Genomic DNA, 5,452 nt, shown 5'->3' with positions numbered 1-5,452 from the left:
CTTGAGACTATTTTAGGGGGTAGGGAAGAAGACAGACAAGTTAGTGACAGGGAAGTCCTTGATTAACTGTTTCTTTCCACATTTTAATTTCCTTTCTGATAGAAAATTCAAATAAAACTGGGGGGCTGTCACAGTTTGTCAGTGGTGGTGCGGGATGGGAGGCAGGATGTCTTGGAAACATAGGAGGACATAGGGACATGATAGTAGCATCAAGCTTGGATATTTCCCAAGCAGGGCCTTCAGAGCCACTGTCTGGGGAGGAGAGCTCTTTGGATAAACCGTTGTGTCTGTTGGAAAGTGGTCATGCTTTCATGCTCAGTGTAAGTTTCCATTGGTGCTGTATTTCACCATGCACAGGCAGCACAAGGAGAGGAAGAAAATGCCCTTTTGGAAACTAGTTTGTAGATAAAGTGAATCAGCAAAAGACAAGGTAGAATCCAGAAAAATAAGAAAGAACAACTTCAGTTCAACATGGCAGATGTTTTCCAGCATCTCTTGCCTGCCTAACGTTGTCCTAAATGTTGCAAGGCACAAGGTCTGGAGGGAAAGGTCTATCCAGGTAGACAAGACTCACACACAGGAAACCACAGGCATTTTTAAAAATCCCTATAAATGCTGGCAAGAATACTATCAAATGTCAGAATGTTTTTCCCTACACACATATACTTGTTCTAGCAGTGAAGGATACCTACTAACTTTGATGCCCCAGGCTTGGTCTGAATGTCATACTATTGTAGAATGAGGAAAGCTACATTTCAAACAGGAATCATTGGCTCAGTCTGGATTCTCCAGGAAGCAGGCCTGAGGCAAAGGCTGATGTGCTAACACATCAATAGAGTGTATAGTCTTAAGGGCAACAATAGGGAATGAGGTGAGAAAGACAGGTAAGGAGACAGACTCAATAGGAAGATGTGTCATCAAGCAGGACACTGCTAAGTGTCACTGGCTGCTCAATCCACAGGACCACACCCTTGAGTAGCCCTATCATCCAGATCTCAGAACCACCAGGGGAGTGGGACAGGGGTGGAGACAAACCCACTGAACAGAGGTTTGCCATGTGTTGCATTAGGCCCACACTTTAAGGTTGCCCATGTGTTGGGGAAAGTACTGAGCAGGGTTCTACCACTGCTTCCTTAGGGAAATCCTAGGGGAAGTCAGATGCAGTCAGCTGCACCCATGTGAAATTGATCCATATGGTTTCCAGACAGCTGGAAGAAGAGGCAGGTGAGGCGGAGAGGATCTGTAGTAAAGCAGAGAAGGGTCTACCACACCCATGATCCCTCTACTGCATAATAATTGTCTGACTGCAGCTTTCCTCTCTGAATCCCCAGGTCCTGGTGCTGCATGAGGCATACAGCAGGCCTGAATCTTACGTTTGTTAAATAAGTGAATGGAATAAATTTTGTTGAATGACTAAGACCTAAAGCCTCTTAGTCATTCCTGACTTCTTCCTACCACCATCCCCCACCCCATACCTGACCAGTCACCAAGTCCTACTGCCTGTGTTCCTAGCTCATGCTGACCCCTCTCCCAGCCCCACCAGTCTTCCCTGTCTCACCTGCTGCAACTCTGAAATGTAACTCTGAAGTGTAGCCCTGATCATCCCACTCCCAACACACAAAGAAACTCAACAGGTCGTTACCACTTACAGAGTGAAAGTGTCCAGCATCCCCCACTGCGCATCCCACCTCTTGGCCTCACTCCCTCAGGGCTCCTCCCAGCTCCTGGAACACATCAGTTCCTTATCGGTTCTATTGCTGGTGTTTGTTTGTTTGTTTTAATTTGTGTCATTTTCTCCCACCGGGAAGTCTTCTCCTCTGACATAGGAAATCTTATTTCTCTTTCAAAGGCAATTTCAAGTGCCACCAACTCTATGAAGCCCTTCCTGAGCTCTTCCTCCTCCCCAGGTTCTCCCCTTCCTCTGAAGACCTTTAGTGACATTTTTTCCTCTTACCACACTGAGCACTGCTCCCTGGTAATATGGCATTGTTCCCCTCCTCTACAAAGTCCCGAGTGGTTGAGGGCAGGATTCTCTCTTACAGATATCCTCCCAAACGGTGCCTGCCCGTGGCCCTGACATGGTGTGCAGTGGGTGGTCACCACACTGGGATGTGTAAGAAGAGTTCATGGGGGAAGCCTTGCCTCCCAATTCACTCTAGTGCTCCGCCATTCCCAGAGGCCACAGCTGGTGGGCCATCCGCTGTCACACAGTTGACTGCCAGAACCCTGGGGTGGGCACCTCCTGCTAACCATATCCCATTTAAGGGTGACAGTCTGAGCCCAAACAAAAAAATTTTCCCAGGCATGAGGATTGCAGAAACTGAAAGGCAGCTCCTGGCAGCCACCCCAGGGGAACACCAAATTTAGCCCAAAAGTTGAATATAAATATATTTTAAGTGTGTTAATTTCAAAAATAGCATCATTACATTAAAATAGTTTACAAAATTAAGAGAATTAAAGCACCCCCACCAATCCACCAAATTGCTTTCATTTTTGTTTGTTGCCCTCAAGTCTTTGCTCTTATAAATGCCTTTTTTTTTTTGAGATAGGGGTCTTGCTATGTTGTCCAGGCTGCCCTGGGACTCCTGGGCTCAAGTGATCCTCCCACCTCAGCTTCCCAAATAACTGGGACTATAGATGCACAGTACCACGCCAAGCATAAATGCCTATTTTTGCACATCGTAATCATGCTACACATACAATTTTGTGTCTTGCCTTTTTACTTAAGAATATATGATGAGCACTTAAGAGAAGTATAAGGCAGGTTTAAATCCCAATCCTACTGCCTAGTAGCTAGCTGTGCAAGTTACTGAATCTAAGTCTGTTTCCTTATCTGTAAAATGGGGTCAAATAACCTTGAAGGATTACTGTAAGGATGAAATAGCAATTCATAAAATCTCTTAGCACAATGCCTAGAAAACAGCAAGCACTTAATAATTGAAGGTGTATTTCATTATTACTATTAAAATATGTGAGGGTTTTTAAATTGACTTTTCCCCAGCCAACTACACCCTGCACAAGCTTTTACAATGGTTTCAAATGTGGAATTTTACCTCAAACCTTTGTAAATGTAAACCCCTCCAGGTTATATTTTATCACATTTAAAGACAAGTCCCAAGAAGGTATAAAATAACTTTCTATCCTGCCCTGTTGGCTGAACAGCAGCTGCTGCTGGAGGGGATTTAGCCTTGGCCAGGCTGCAGAGCCCAGGGCGATGAACACTCCTGAAAGGTTCCTGCATAGTTCTCACTTTCTCTGAGAAACCCTTTGTTAGCAAGTACATGCACACAGTCCCATAAGGGCCTTGAATCAAGGTGATGGAAAATTCTGTCAGGTTGAAGGGACTGAGGGGGCTTGAGTCTTGTTTCCAAGCGATGGCCTCCCCCAGGGCTGTGCTGCCCTTAGCTGAAGGTGGAGATAGATAAAGAAAAGCATTAGCCTCCAACCCTCAAATCATCTCCCCACCCGCTGGCTTGATGAGGTGCTTAGAAGTCTCATGGTTGTCATTCCTTTGGTTTAAGGCTTTGAAGGTACTGTATCTATAAACATCATATATATTGCCACCAAGAGCTTGACTCAGTTTATTCATCTGCACCTCTGTAATTCTGATAATGGGCCCCACAAGAGTACAAGAGCCTGCTTGTACTCTATCCAAGACTCTGTCCTAGTGCCTTGCTTAGTAACCCAGCTACTAGGGTGAAGTTCCGCTCTGCCCATGTCAGACTCCCTTCCCTGCGTCTGGAAGTCCAGCTCCAAATCCAGATCAGGGTCTGGGGCCCTACTGCCAGCTGAGACATGTCCCCAACAGTGCCTGCCTGCCTGTCTGGTGTCTTACACAACTTCCACGGCCTGGCTTCCCTGCTATGTGCTCCTCCGCCCTCCCCATTCCCCACCTCTCTGTGTACTTGATGTTTTGCTGCTTTGACTTCCCTGATGCTAAGGCTACGCTGGGCCATGCCCTGCTGGCTCTTTCCCAGACCCTTTGGATATAGTCTTCTTTCCACAAGTCTGGACTGGACTCCCTTCTGTCCCCGAGCACCCCTGCCTCCCCTCTCCAGCCCTACCCCACAGAATAGGCCTAGTTTAGAAGGCCCAAAATGTGTTATCAGAATTGATACTGGTGGATTCTGACAGTCTTCCTGATCATGAAAAAAAAAAAAAAAAATAGGGCTTTTAGAACTTAACATATATTTTCTTGTTTTAATTCAGATATTTTACATATGCCCCTTCTGCTTCCTTGAGTAAAAAGATTACTGTCCTTTGAATTTTTTGCAGAAAGAGGTATGTGTGTTTTGCTACAGTTGGCGCCAAACCATGCTGTTTTAGTTACTACTTGAATTCTGTCTTTCAAAAATGTTGGACTAAACTGAGATAAGGGACAGCTGTATTCTGGAATTTTCTGGAAGGAATTTAGATTCATCCACCTGGGTTCCTCCCCTGCGCATCAGTGCCTGGCTTCTAAACTGTCACATCTCAGCTTCAATGTTACCTCCTCAGAAAAGACTTTCCGCTGCCCTATCTGAATACTAGAATCTCTCAGCCCACCTTTGTTAACCCCTTGTTCCCTTCATGACACTTGTCACAATTTATTTTATTTAGCCCTGGGTGTGGTGAATCACACCTGTAATCCTAGCACTTTGGGAGGCTGAGGCAAGTGTATCACCTGAGGCCAGGAGTTCGAGACCGGCCTTGCCAACATGGCAAAACTCCATCTCTACTAAAAATGGTGTTGCATGCCTGTAATCCCAGCTACTCGGGAGGCTAAGGCACAAGAATCACTCGAACCAAGGAGGCGGAGTTTGCAGTGAGCCAAGATCGCGCCACTGCACTCCAGCCTGGGCAACACAGTGAGGCCCTGTCACACACACACACACAAAAATTATTTTATTTGTTTATTTGTGTTAGAGTGCCTTCCCTACCAAACTGTAAGATCCAAAAGGCAGGAATCATGTCTGGTCTCTAAAATTATACTCCTAAAGCCTAACATAATGCCTACCTGAAAATAGCTGGTCAATAATTCTTTGTTGAGTGACAATATTTTCCACTTGAAACAATAAAAAACTATAGACTCTGCCTATCTCTGATGATCATCAAGTGACCAATGAAAGGGAAAATCCTTAATCATATTCTACTTAAAAATCTAGGATTTTAAAAAATCTGTTTATTATCAAGGACCAACTGCAGGGGCTTCCAGAACTTCCTGAGGATTGGGACGTGGGCAGCTCCCTCCAGCCTCGCTGTTTTCCTGATTTCCACATCATGACAGCAATCCTTCAAGATGCCTGCAAGGTGCCTACCGTCCTTGTTCTTTTGTTTTTCTCTCTGGTATCGCAATTTGCTATTAGGAAAAAATCTGAAACCCATTCATACTATGATTTTACACAGGAGTATTAGCATTTAACCACTTAAACACTTGAGCCATTGGAATGAAACATTCTGGTCTTATCTGGCA

This window comes from Pan paniscus, chromosome 1 (assembly GCF_029289425.2).
Source record: "Pan paniscus chromosome 1, NHGRI_mPanPan1-v2.0_pri, whole genome shotgun sequence".
NCBI lineage: Eukaryota > Metazoa > Chordata > Mammalia > Primates > Hominidae > Pan > Pan paniscus.
Note: the sequence above shows the minus strand (reverse complement) of the source record.